Below are 15232 nucleotides of genomic sequence, written 5' to 3'. Positions count from 1 at the left end.
GCACAAAGTCAGTATCCATAAACAACTACTCTAATTATCACCTGTTCTCTGAGAACACTTTGTCATAGTTCTTTAATAGTGTTTATCATATATAACAATTGTTCACTTGTCAGTCTCCTCAACTAGATAAGCCCTGCTCAGGTTTTTGTCTCCAGTGACCAGAGGAGGCCCAGCACATAATATGTGATCAACACATGTATGTTTAATTAGTGTATGAACAGTGAGGCAATCATCCAATGGTCATATTTAATGCTGTTTATAATTGTGTTTTAAAATATTCTTACTTGAAGTTTTCAACTATGTCTCTTTCTTATCCACAGCTATATGGATGAAATGGAAATAGAAGAGTATAGTTCCATAGTACAGTGGTTCAGAAATCAGTGGCACCAGTTACTCCCAAAGTAGAAATGAAGGCAGGTCTGAAAATGGGAAGGTACAACAAGGAAGGTAGAAGGGAAGGTACAAGAGAGTCTGAGGCTAGAGGAAGCGGGGTCCCACTGAGTGTTGAATCCCTCAGCCAGGGCGTGTGGTAGAATTTACATGAAAGAGGTGGTCACCATCAAAACTATACTAGTAAAGAGGAGGGAACAAACCATCATGGCAAAGAATCTACTGATGCAACAAACAGCATAATTCACAATCTAAGACTTACAGATAAAAAGCACCCTGAAGTGCTTTTAAATGTTTTTAAAAAAACAAAGGAAATGACATAATTTACAAGCAGATTTAAAAAGCAACTAAACATAAATAATAAAAATGAAAAATATAATCATTGCAATGAAAACCTTAGTGGACAGATTAAAGAACAGTGTGGACATAGGTAAGGAAGAGATTTTGTGCAATGGAGGATAGATGTGAGGGAAAAAATGGCCTAAAATATATCTGAAATTCTGAGCATGGCACAAATTCAGTACCTTAGGAAGGCACTTGGATACACAGAGGTACAAAAGTAAATTAAATATGTAATAAATTCTTCAGTCAAATGGACTCTTTTTTAACATTATGTAATGCTATATATTCAATAGCTACCAAATCATTTATTATTTCATGGACAGAACCAAATGAAATGATTCTAGTGACTAATATTTATATAAAACTAGAGGCCCGGTGCACAAAAATTTGTGCACTCGGGGGGGAGAGGGGGGGTCCCTCAGCCTGGCCTGTGCCCTCTCACAGTCTGGGACCCCTCAGGAGAAAACAACCTGCTGGCTTAGGCCTGCTCCCGGGTGGCAGAGGGCAGGCCTAATCCCTAGGTGCAGCCCCTGGTCGGGCTCAGAGCAGGGCCGATTGGGGAATTGGGGCGCCGCACCATGTCATGCACAGAGCAGGGCGGATTGGGAGGTTGCGATGCCACCCTCAGTCACGCTCAGGGTAGGGCCGATTGGGGGGTTGTGGCACTGCCCCCGTCACACTCAAGGCAGGGTCGATGGGGAGGTTGTGGCGCCACCCACTGTCATGCACAGAGCAGGGCGAATCAAGGGGTTGGGGCGCTGCCCCCTGTCACACACAGAGCAGAGCCCATCAGGGGGTTGGGGAGCTCCCCCCTGTCACGCACAGAACAGGGCCGATCACGGGGTTGGGGCACCGCCACTGTCACACTCAGGGCAGGGCCAATGGGGAGGTTATGGCTCTACCCCGTCACACACAGAGCAGGGCCCATGGGCTGGGGGGAGTTGGGGCGCTGCACCCTGTCACACACAGAGCTGCAGGGCGATCAGGAGGTTGGGGAGCTCCCCCCTATCAGGCACAGAGCAGGGCCAATCAGGGGGTTGCGGCGCAACCACCTGTCACGAACAGAGCAGGACGGATAGGGAGGTTGTGACCCCGCCCCCTGTCACACACAGAGCTGCAGGGCTATCAGGGGGTTTGGGCGCTGCCCCCTGCCACGCTGATCCCAGTGCTGGGAGGCATATTACCCTTTTACTATATAGGATAGAGGCCTGGTGCATGGGTGGGGGCTGGCTGGTTTGCCCTGAAGGGTGTCCTGGATCAGGGTGGGGGTCCCCACTGGGGTGTCTGCCAGCCTGGATGAAGGGATGATGGTAGTTTGCAGCTGGTCACACACCCTTCAGGGTGGGGGTCCCCACTGGGGTGCCTGGCCAGTCTGGGTGAGGGGCTGAGGGCTGTTTTCAGGCTGGGACTGAAGCTTCCAACTGCTCCTTTTTTTCTTTTTTTTTCTTTTTTATTCTGAGCCAGCTTTAGCTCTGAGGCTCCAGCTCTTAGGCCTCCGCTCCTGAAAGCAGGTATCTGGTTTGTTTAGGTTCTACAATCGAAACTCTGTATCAACTCCAGGTCTGAGATCCCGGCTAGCTGAAAGCTGGTTTCTGGGGTTTTGTTTAGCTTCTATTTTTGTAACTATGTTTCACACTGCCAGCTCAGAGGCCTGTAGCGGCAGGCGGGGAACGTTGGAGTCCTCCGTCACTGAAGCAAGCAAGCCCCATGTTAGTTTCAAGCTGCCTGGCTGCCGGCCGCCATCTTGGCTGGCAGTTAATTTGCATATTACCCCTGATTAGTCAATGGGAAGGGTAGCGGTCATACGCCAATTACCATGTTTCTCTTTTATTAGATTAGATAGGATAGTTACTTATATTTTGCCTAATATTAAAAGTAATGAATGTCCATAGTGGTATATAATGATTACAAAATTATTTCAAAATCCTTGGAGGCTACATAGTTGAGTCAGACTCTCCCCCTACAAATGCTATATGTATAACTTAGACACTTTAGGCAACCATCCAAGCAATCTCTGACTTTATGATTTAGAGTTTAAATTGTAAATAAAACATGATTAAATATAAATCTGACCTTTCATGCTGGAGTAATTTTAAAACATACACGATAAAAAAAGAATTTCATTTATTTTCTTAGACACACAACTAATAAAATTTGGAATTCACCATAAAGTAACATCTATAATTTTCTTCATTAGCAAGTGGGTGAGAGACAGTGTATGGGCAGCCATTTCTGCAAATCTATGAGGTTGCAGGCCAGGGCTGTATATACAACCCATGGGATGGATGGTGCCAGTTGTATAAACAAAACATACTTAGAACAGCTCCAAAAGAGCATGAATTTCAGGTGCAAATTTTCGGGAACAAGGGAGGAACCAAAATGGCAAAGATAGGAACAGAAAGACCCCATCACAAAGGTAAAAATAAAGGAGGGTCTGATTCCAGTCCTTTCCCCATGGATATCAGAAATGCCTTTCATCTAAATGTGATGCTAGGGAGAAGAGACATTTTATCTCATCTAACATCAATTGTAAAAGAAATTACTGGGAAATACTCTTTAAGACTTGGGGGGCAGGAGGGGGGGCTAAGAGATCAACTGAAAGACTTGTATGCATGCATATAAGCATAACCAATGGACATAAGACACTGGGGGGTAAGGGATGCCGGGGGAACGTCAAGTGGAAGGGGAAAGGAGACATATGTAATACTCTTTGTAATACTTTAAGCAATAAAACAAAATTTTTATTTTTTATTTTTTTTTTATTGATTAAGATATTACATATGTGTCCTTGTCCCCACGTTACCCTCTACCCCCCACCCCTCCCACCCCCGCTCATGCCCTCACCCCCCCGTTGTCCATGTCCATTGATTAGGCCTATATGCTTGCATATAAGTCCTTTGGTTGATCTTTCCCCCTTACCCCCACCCTCCCCTACCTTCCCTCCAAGTCCCGACAGTCCAATCAATGCCTCTCCGTCTCTGGATCAGTCCTTGTTCATCAGCTTATGTTGTTCATTATATTCCACAAATGAGTGAGATCCTGTGGTATTTATCCGCTCTCAAGTTCCATCCCTGCTGTGGCAAGTGGTAAGAGTTCCTTTTTCTTCTTCCTCTTCTTAAAGAATACCTTTCAGCATTTCATATAATGCTGGTTTGGTGGTGATGAACTCCTTTAGCTTTTTCTTATCCGTGAAGCTCTTTATCTGACCTTCTATTCTGAATGATAGCTTTGCTGAATAAAGTAATCTTGGTTGCAGGTTCTTGCTATTCATCACTTTGAATATTTCTTGCCAGTCTCTTCTGGCCTGCATGGTTTCTGTTGAGAAATCAGCTGACAGTCGTATGGGTACTCCCTTGTAGGTAACTGACTGTCTTTCTCTTGCTGCTTTTAAGATTCTCTCTTTATCTTTTGCTCTTGGCATTTTAATTATGATGTGTCTTGGTGTGGTCCTCCTTGGATTCCTTTTGTTTGGGGTTCTCTGCGCTTCCTGGACTTGTAAGTCCATTTCTTTCACCAGGTAGGGGAAGTTTTCTGTCATTATTTCTTCAAATAGGCTTTCAATATCTTGCCCTCTCTCTCCTTCTGGTACCCCTATAATTCTGATGTTGGTACGCTTGAAGTTGTCCCAGAGGTTCCTTACACTATCTTCATATTTTTGGAATCTCTTTTCTTTTTTCTTTTTCGGTTGGGTATTTTTTGTTTCTTTGTATTTCAAATCTTTGACTTGATTCTTGGGATCCTCTTTTCTGCTGCTGGATCTCTGTAAATTATTCTTTATTTCAGTCAGTGTATGCTTAATTTCTAGTTGGTCCTTTTTCATGCCCTCCATGGTCTCCCTATACTTATTGAGGGATTCATTAAATTTATCGGCGGTTTCCATAAAATTCTTGAAAAACCTTATAACCGTGGCCTTAAACTCTATATCCAATCGTTTGCTTTCCTCCATTTCTGCCATTTGTGACCTGTTTCTTTGTCTCCGCATTTTGGCAGCTTCCCTGTGTTGATAGAGTGGCCCTGTGCGCCAGGTGTCCTGTAGGGCCCAGTAGCTCAGCCTCCCCAGTTACCTGGGGTGGACACTCTTGGTTCACTCTTGGTGCCTTGGTTGTTGTAGAATCACTGGGAGGAATTGACCTCCAGGCCAATTGGCTGTGAGAATCAGCTGTGTCTAACGTGGGAGAACTTCTGTGCTGAAGACACCCTTCTGGGGCAAGACTTGCTTCAGTGGGGCTTTGGTGCTCACTGAGTCTGCTCCCTGAGTGCATCCCTTATGGATCTGAGGAGTTGCAGTCTGGATGGACCCCCTCTGACCACTGGGTACAGTGGCTCCTGGTTCTAAGGAGGTGCTAGTTCAGCCTCTGCCTGAGGCCACACAGCAGGTGCCACGAAGAGGCTCAGCTGTGAAGCAATGCAAGCCGCTGCGGGGCCTTGGGCCTTCTCTTGGAAGTTCCAGGTCTGCCTGGTTCGGCTGCAGTTAGGTACATTCACATGCAAAAGCCTCTGCCGCAGCCTGAGTGGGGCGGGGTCTCAGGGAGTCAAAGGGCGGATCAAGGAGCGTCTGCCTGGGCTGCAGTTAGGTACATTCACATGCAAAAGCCTCTGCCGCAGCAGCCTGGGTGGGGCGGGGTCTCAGGGAGTCAGAGGGCGGAGAAAGCAGCCATGGCCGATTCTCTGCCCGGAGTCGCGCGTCTCAGTGTTCCGGTAACGGCTGCAAGCACCTCTGAGGGAAAGCCGCCCTCAAGTTCGCTCGCTGCCGGATAGACCAGCCTCTCCCCGTATGAGTCCTGGGTCCCCAGAGACTTCCTGGAACCGGAGTTCAGAGCAGTCGGGAGTTTGTGACTCAAAAAGTCAGCCGCGTCCTCAGGTGCTACCCCCTTTCCTCGCGCACGCGCGCGCGCCGCCGTACCTCTGCACTTCACCTCCGCAGCGCCTCTGGCTCTCAGCGTGCTTTTCTTTCCTTCTAGTTGTGGAATTTACACTCAGCCAGCCTTCCTGTTGTTCTGGATGATGTTTGCTCAGTCCTTTGCGGTAATGTTCAATTGTTGTGTGAGGCGATAATTTCCCGGTGTTTACCTATGCCGCCATCTTAGTTGCTCTCTACAGTGTAAACTCTTAAGTGCCAAAACTTTCTCTCTTTTTTATTTTCTGCTGTATCCTTAGTTGCTAGAACAATTCCTAAACCATGGAATGTGCTCAATAAATATTCAAGGGGCCTGGAAATGAGTCCAGCTGCAGGAGACGATGAGCCAGGAGTCAGAATGCAGAAATCAGAATTGGAGCAAGAACCGAGAGGAACCAGTTAATTTTCTGAAAGCAGAGGAGCTATTGTGATGCCTGGGTGTGACCTCCCTGCTGCAGCCTGGAATGCAGGGTGGTTTTCAGAACTGCTACGTGGTGTACTGTTTCCCTGCTTCCTCCTTTGGCTTTTATCTGGCTGTTTGAAATGACACTGGAGAGGAGAATGATGCTGGGTTTCCTCTGAATGTGGCTCTTCCCTTCCTCCTCCCATAAAACAAAATTTAAAAAAAGACTTAATATTATGAAATAGTAACGAGAATAATAGCTCCTTGCATGTAGGTAGCATGGTTACAATTAGGATTCCATTTTATCATCTCTACTTCTCTGTGGGTAGGTGGGGCTTGCTAATTGTCATCAGTTTATGGGGAAGGAAGCTGAGAAACCTAGTGATTAAAAGACTGGCCTCAAGTTGCCCAATGAATGGGCCTACTAGCTTCTTCTCATTTCACCATTAATGAGGCTTTGAAATGGCCCTTGCTCTTAGAGAGGATTGGAGGCAGAGCAGGAGAAACTATCATTGCAAGAGAGTTCTCAGCTGGGGTTAGTCTCATTCCCTCTGTGCCCAGAACTCTACTCACCATCTTCCTGCCAGTGTTCACCATCTGTCCAACTGCCCACCCTTGACCCTTTCTTCTCCCTCACTCCCAATGTAATGAAACAAATCTTGGCAAGTCTACCTCCTAAATGCCTCTCAGTACTCCTCCTCACCTCCCCCTCCCCCACCCCACCCCACCCCACCAGCATAGCTAGACCTCCATTATCTCTTGCCTGGATTGCAGGCATCCTAGCCTGTAGATTTGCCCACTGCGATCTATTTCTTGCCTTTCAGTGACAATAATTTTTCTAAAACCACATCTGATCCGGATTGTACCCTGTAATGTCCCCTTCAATTGTTTTTCATGACCTTAGTATAATATATAGTCCAACTTCTGAAATACCTTATAAAGATCTTTTGGTTCTGGTCCCTGTTTATCTAATCAGTCTCATGTTTCATCACTTGCCTTCTTACTATATCTACAATGAAAAATTATTTCAGTTCCACTTTCATTTTTCTGAGCCACATTTATGCTGCTCCTGCTACCATGAACACTCTTTTTCCTCATCCCTTATACTAGCCAACTCCAGTTCACACTTCAGATCTCTTAGCAGCCACTTTCTCCAGGAAACCTTGTAATGTATTTGCTCTAACATCCTGTATTCCCCACTCAACTGCATATACAATGAGAGCAGAGTACAGGTGTGACTTAGTCACTACTAAATCCTTAGTGTCTTAAAAAAATCCATGAAATAGTATTTTTTTGTATAGTTTTTTTAAATTTATATGCAATATAAGATTGTTGCAAAACATGTTGAGATCATAAGTAAAAAAGCTCAATTAATTTTCAGAAATCAAACTCACTCAGTATCCAGCACCCAGATTAAGAAATAGAACATTGCTCATTCCAGGAAGTCCCCAATTGTACTCCTTCCAATAAATACATCCTCCCTGAGTAATTATAATCCTGGTTTAGAACAGCAAAGATTAATTTTATATATAATTCTGGGGTATTTGCAAGACCCAAAGAATGGAGGCACGGAACAGACTCCCTCGAAGGGGGGGTTAGGGAGGAGAAGAGTTAAACCCAAGAACTTAGATACTTATATATACACTAGTGGCCCGGTGCACGAAATTCATGCACGGGGGAGGGTGTGTTCCTCAGCCTGTCCTGCACCCTCGCCAATTTGGGACCCCTCAAAGGATGTCCTACTGCCAGTTTACAGGGATTGGGCCTAAACCAGCAGTCGACATCCCTCTCGCAATCGGGACTGCTTGCTCCTAACCGCTCACCTGCCTGCCTGCCCAATTGCCTCTAAACACTCTGACTGCTGGCCTGCTTGCCCCCAACTGCCCCCCCGCCCCCGCTGGCCTGCTCGCCCCTACTTTCCCTCCCCACTGGCCTGCTCATCCCCAACTGTTCCCCTGCTGGCCTGCTCACTCCAAACTGCCCCCCCCCCCCGCTGTCCTGATCACCTCCAACTGACCCCCACTGATGGCCTGCTTGCTGCCCTCCCCTCTTGGCCTCTAACCGCCTCTACCTTGGCCCTGCCACCATGGATTTGTCCAGAAGAACATCTGGAAGGTCTCCCAGTCTAATTAGCATATTACTCTTTTATTAGTATAGATATATTTGTCTGTAAATATGATTATGATTGCAGATATGAGTAGGACCAGGTAAAATTTTATAGAATGGGCCTTTTATTACAGATGGTTTGCCATGTATGCATTTTTTCTAAAGAAGTAAAAATTACTTTAAAAAATGTTTCAGGAAGACTTTGAGAAATTTACAGTATCTGCTTTTCTTCCAAGAAAGTTGTCACTTTTATGCCAGAGTGGGAATTATTTGTATGCTTTGTATGTCAGCATTGGGCCACTGTGACTGGGGGGCACTTAGTTTGACTTGAGAGTAATTATCTTGCTCACTGGCTGGGAGGGAGGGTGTGTGGCACAGGAGATAAATACTCGGTTCTGGATTATTCATAGATTGCTGACTTTCTGGATTGATTGTGCAAGCCCCTCCTTTTATTGATGTCCACCTTCTATTGACAGACATCTACCCTGGGAGAGAAATGAGATGAAACTCTCTTTTCATTGTAAAAAGCATTTGAATTCCTAAGGTGTGATAAGGCCACCCAGCCAGCCACAGTCAAGGTACATATTTTCATGGAGGATGTTCCCACTCTTGAATAAAAACAATTTTTTTCTTTTAATTTAAACTTTCTTCTATGACTGTTTTCTTGTTACTTAAAAACTAGTTTTTTTTAAACTATTTCCAAAGCTTTTCAAGTTGTATATGTCCTTGGAGTGAATTTATAAATAAGAATTGAGCCTGGCCGGTGTGACTCCGTGGTTTAGCATCAACCTATGAACCAGGAAGTCACAGTTTGATTCCAGGTCAGGCCACATGCCCGGGTTGTGGGCTTGATCCCCAGTACGGGGCGTGTAGGAGGCAGCAGATCAATGATTCTCTCTCATCATTGATGTTTCTGTCTCTCTCCCTCTCCCTTCCTCTTTGAATCAGTAAGTGAATTTGGAGTGAATGAAGAATATATTTTAAAGAGAGAGAGAGAGAGAGAGAGAGAGAGAGAGAGAGAGAGAGAGAGAGAGAGAGAGAGAGAGAGAGAGAGAGAGAAGAGTATATATGTTTGTAAATAAAAGAACATGTATTTGATGCTCTTAGAAAGTCTTATTTTCTTTCATTAAAACTTGTGCAGTATAGGGAACTCCATAGAGTCTCTTAATTTGAAGAAAGTTAGAGGAAAAGGTACTAATTCAGAGTTCCTTGGGAAAATGTGTCATTTATATATTTTTTTTAATCAAAAACTGAAATATTTTCTATTCAGAAAATATATTTGGATCTAAATATCTTCTATAATTTTAACCCTAAAATATCAATTTAAATATTTTAAAAATGGTTGGGATGTTTGTTTTTTTAAATAAGTTAAGTTACTGGAGTTCTACATGTTACTGGATCACCTGGGGTAATTTTCTGATTGTAAAATTAAGAATTATAGTCAGAGGGGAGGACATGAGAATTTTTAAAGAACATATTCAATTTACTTTAGAAGCCGAACCTCTCTTATCATGTGACTTGTTTTGTATGTTTGTTAAACTATATTATCACATAAGCATTGCTGCTATTGGGACAAACAGTGACAGTTGATTCGGGTCATTTGAATGTCCACTGTCTGTTTTAATTTGTATGTTCGTTTTGACACTGTCATATGCTCAAACTTCAGTGGAAGTCATGAGAACCTATTATTTTTGCCTGCTCCCTCCTTTACATTGGAAATATTCTTTTTTACTCAGAGGGACCTTAACTTTGAGGTAAGGGATTGTTTCTGTTGCCAACTTTTTTTTTCTTCCTTGCCAAGTAAGAGAGTTGTTGTGAACTCTTCAGTGATGCCTTCCCCAGGATATTTGCAGATGTGGTTGGGAAAAGTCATTTCATCCCCAACCTTTGCATGTCAGGTGCTGGGGTGCCCAGGTGCCGCCTTGCCTGTGCCACGGCTCTCCAATCACAATGGCAGATCACAGGGCCGCAGGCAAGGCGGCACCTGGGCCCCAGGGTGCCGCCTTGCCTGTGGCCCAGCTTGATCGCAATCGCAGATCACGGGGCCACAGGCAAGGCAGCACCTTTGATCATGATCACCAGCTGGGGTGTGGGCAAAGGCAGCCAGGTTCTCTGATCCAGGGCTGGGGGGCCCCCCTGGGCCGCCTTTGCCCTGCCACCTCACTCTTGCCTGCTGCCTGGGTTTCCGATCACTGTTCTTCTATCCTTCCACTTTCGCCTCCCATCATTGCACCTATGTATGCAAATTAACCGCCATCTTTGTTGGCGGTTAACCGCCATCTTTCGTGGCAGTTACTTTGCATATCACCCTGATTAGCCAATATGAAGCGTAGCAAAGGTACTGTCAATTACCCTTTTTGTCTTTTATTAGATAGGATAGCCCATGGATGCAGGCAATAGGGTGGTGAAGACCTGGGGGGCGGGGGGGGGGAGATGGGTAGGGAGTGGGGGGAGCAGGGTATAGGGAGGAAATGGGAGACATCTGTAATACTATCAACAATAATATATATATATATATATATATATATATATATAATTTGTATTTGCTTTTACTTTACATATAGTACATTTGCTTTTGTGTCTGGATTCTTTTGTTCAACATTATATTAGTAAGATTCATTCATAGTATTGCATGTGGTTATAGATTATTTATTCTCATTGCAGTAGTACCCAATAAATATTTATTAAATTAATACAGTATATGAAACAATGATCACTAAAATCCTAAAGAGGAAATAATTCTGTACGTGTCATGGAATGAAGGAAATGGACCAACTCCAGTCTTCAAACTGAGTCTCGTAAAGTTATAGTAGATATGAGATATGGCCTGATAATGTGTGTCCCATGGCCCTCCCCCATGTTGTAATAGTAAGTGGAAACAGCAGCAGCAATAGAACCATTCCCTCCTTTTCTGTTATTTTATTTTTAAGGTGTGTCGATTACATAATCAGAATCACAGAGCCAGGTGCAAAGGGTATCATTTGAATTACAGGACGATGACCACAATACAGCTTTCCTGGATCTTATAAGCAAGCACTAGAGACGTTAAATACTGAGTGACTTCCTGCTTTTTGTGCTTTACAGTGTCCCTTTTCATATGCCAAATGGTCTGTGAATCCCATCTGTCAGGAACTAGGGAGGTAGAAGGCAAGTAAAGGAAGCAGCAAACTGGAAAGAAAGTGCTAGAATGAGGACAGAATACAGGGAGAGGGGGAGATACATGAGAACATCAGGTGGAAGTCCCAAAAGGATTGCCATAGTTCTCAACTCTGGCTTCAAATGAAAATCATTTGGCAAAAATCCTGATGGCTAGGCTCCATCCTACACCAATTATTTCAGGATCACTGGGGGGTGGGGCCCTGGCAGCAGTTTTTCAAAGATTCCCAGGTGGTTCTTACATGCAACCAGGTTTGAGAACCACTGGTTTAAAACAAGGACCAGAGTGAGACAATAAACAGACACACCTGCAGTTGTTCTCAAACTTTATTATGGGGAAAAGTCATCCAGAGAGCTTGTTGAAATTATGGATTCTTCCAAACCCACCCCACACCACCCCCAGAAGATCAGATTCAGTTGGTCTGAATGAGCCCTAGGAATCTACAATCATAACAAGCTCCTCTGTGATCCGGAGGCAGGAGAAACCCTGGGGAGAAGACAACTGCTGAGGACGCAGAAGAGAGGTGGGAAGAAATGCTGAGGATCCCTCTCCTTGCCTTGGTCCAGAGTGAGGGTACTAAAACTCAGTCCGGAAAGAGGTAACATTTTTTTTTCCTAGAATGAAGTTTGGTATGGGATAACAGAAAATAGGGGTACTTATTAACATTTCATTTGCTCTTACATTTCAATCTTTCTGGAAGTTTTTGAATATTACTCAGGAGGCACCAGTTACCTCTTCACCTTTCTTTACTTTTTTACCCAGCAGCAAACCCACCAGGCTAGTGTGAAGGACACACTATTTGAATAGGTTCCATAATGCATGATTTTGTAAAATGAAAAGCTCTATAACCATGAGTGTCCCTGGATGTGATGATTATCTGATACTTAATAAGCATCCTTTAAAATTAACCTCCAGATAGCTTTAAAAAAAAAAAAAAAACTAATACAAAGACGTTACTCAAATGACCAAATGGGGAGGAGGCATTAAATGGTCTATACAGTTATTTTTTTTATATATTTTATTGATTTTTTACAGAGAGGAAGGGAGAGAGATAGAGAGTTAGAAACATCGATGAGAGAGAAACATCGATCAGCTGCCTCCTGTACATCTTCTACTGGGGATGTGCCCGCAACCAAGGTACATGCCCTTGACCGGAATCGAACCTGGGACCTTTCAGTCCACAGGCCAACGCTCTATCCACTGAGCCAAACCGGTTTTGGCTATACAGTTATTTTTATTATAAGAGATGAAAGATTCCATTTTAGCACACCAGGTTTTTTTTTTTCCCTTAACACCTGGTAAATCATCTTTGGCATTCAGTCATTTGCTTCCACATTCCAAGAAATTGTAATGTAAAAATACTACAGAAAGAAGCTATTGCACAAGATGTTACTCCATAAAATTTAAGTGAAGGGTGCATCTTTGAACATGCTCAGAGAGTCCCAGCCACCTAAATCAGGATGTGAATAAATCAGATTGCTAACAACTGTATGAAATTTAGCTCATATCTTGGACTTTCTGCACTGTGGTGGTTTTGCCTATGAAATGAAGCTGCTAATAATAGCTACCACTTACTGAGCTCTTGTGTACTATAACTTTTATGCATTCCTTTATACAGTAATTCTATGATATATTATTATCCCATTTTATAGAGGAGACTCCAAAAGGTTAGCTAACTAACCCAATGTCAAACTTCTAAGTAGCACAACAAAACACCAATTTCACTATCCTTGATATTCCTGCTGTTTAGGGGTCATGTCTTGTTCACCATCAAGTTCCTTGGGTCTAACACATGCCTGGCACATAGCTGGAGTTCAGTAAGCATTAATTCAGTCAGTCAATCAATCTAGCCCTAAAACTATGTTCTTTATCATTCCAGTTATTCTACTATATATGTATCTAGAAGTGGACATCGGTGTTAATATCGCAAAACAAATATTATATCCCAAGATTAGAAACATTTGAAAAGTTCAGTATTTTGTTCCAGGATTGTTGAGAGGAGGGGCTGCAGAGTCATGGATGGCAGTTTGCTATGGTAACCAGAGAACAGGATAGGACAAGATGGACGCCCCTTCTTCTTAGTTTTGTGATTTTGCCAGTTAGCTAATCTCAATTTCTTCATCTGTGAGAAGCAATGTGAATCCAAAGATCCCTGTGGTTCATGCAAATGCAAACTTCTGTTGTACACACTCCTTATTTTAATAAAAAGACCATTCGCAACTCTAATTTTAAATATCCTCCAACATTCACTTACCTGGGGGGAAATCTAACTTTCCAATTTGCACGGGAGTTTCTGTATATGGAGTTAACTATTCAGATATTTTGCAGATCATGTTTATCCAAGGATCTGCAGTCCTCCACTCTATTAACCTTTAGGGTGTAGATAGTATCTTTTTCAGATACCAGGGAGGGGCTGATCAAATATATTCATAGTGTGCAAAATACTTACATTTCACTCAACACTCCTTGAGTTTACTTTTACCAAAATCAGCCTACAAAGCATTTAGAAAAATGTGGGAAACTCTATGCAAATAGTCTACTCAGGAAATGGTAGCCAAAAATTATTCTAGACTTCCAATACATGTAATACATGTAATTGTTACACTTAGCAATAAGGTCATGGGGTAGCTACACAATAATTCTTAGGCCGGTCAGATAGATAGAAATGGGAATCTGGAGATGCCTACAGGTCACCTGGGAGAGGGAATAGTAAACCACACTTAGGTCAGACGTAAAGTCTTTGCAATCTGATTTCATGAGATAACAATTTCTTCTCTGTCATCCATCCCAGTGGCCTGTTATTTATCATTCCACTTTTCTCACTCTTTTGGTTAATATGCATTGTACTCCCACAATGTGCATAAGGTGGTAAAGAACAAAGAAGCAATAGGAAAAGGGACTTAACTTTTGAGGGTGAAGGGAGTGGAGAGATGATACAAAACTCAGTTGTCATAAAATAAGACCAATACTAGAAACTTAGACTATGAAAACACAGACATGAGTTTTAATCCCAAATCTAATAGCTATGTAAACTTGGGCAAGTTATTTGACCACTCTGAGTTTAGTTTACTCATTTGCAATTAATAAATGATTCTGTTGATGATATCTACTTCATTAAACTGCTATGGTGACTTAAATAGATAATATGTGAAGAAAGTCATGCACCTATTATATATTTGCTCCTCCAAAAAATGGTACTCTACAGGGTGAACAGAGATGAGGCAGCTGTGGTAATCAGCTTCCTAGATTCTTAACAGGCTCCACTGCCCTTGATTCCAAAGAACATTCCTTTCTTCTTAAAATTCACTGATTTAGTGTTTATCTCTTGATCTTGTCACAAATCCCTCTGGTTCTTTGTTGACTCCTTTCTCTCTTGCATCTTCAAGATCCCCTTCAAGTTCTAGTCCTTGAGTTTTGAATCTCTTGTCTTGACCATCTGTGCTTCTGGCCCCTTCATGTCTATCTTCAGAGCTGAGTGGAGCTCAACCCTGCAAGGGCAGAGCACACAAAGCCAGACATAGCCAGGGTGATAACATGCACCAGAGAACATCGTGCTGGTTATGAAAGGAGAACTTCTCAGCTCAGCTCAAGTGCAGGCCCTCTTTACTAAGATCTATCTCTCACATCAACTCCCAGGCTAGGGAAAACACTGCTGTGGAAATTTTCCCAAAGCTTTGCTTCTATTCATTTCCTCCCCCACACCAAGGTCCCCCTATTACCTTCTGCCTCAAATACAGCTCCTCCACAGGGGCCCCTTCTGTGTACTCTTCCACTCATTAACCATCTCTCCCCAAAGCTACTCTCATCAAGCCATCTCCTTGCTAGCAAGTTTGATAGCCTGTTTATTTCAAAGTATTAATACATGGGAAAGTGTCTAGCTTGATCTTTAGAAACCACAGGGAACAAACAGTTTTTGGTTGCATGATCCAGCACATGT

This window comes from Myotis myotis, unplaced genomic scaffold, assembly GCF_014108235.1.
Source record: "Myotis myotis isolate mMyoMyo1 unplaced genomic scaffold, mMyoMyo1.p scaffold_m19_p_6, whole genome shotgun sequence".
In the NCBI taxonomy this organism is placed as follows: Eukaryota; Metazoa; Chordata; class Mammalia; order Chiroptera; family Vespertilionidae; genus Myotis; species Myotis myotis.
The sequence above is the reverse complement of the archived record's forward strand: the minus strand, read 5'-3'. Positions refer to the sequence as shown.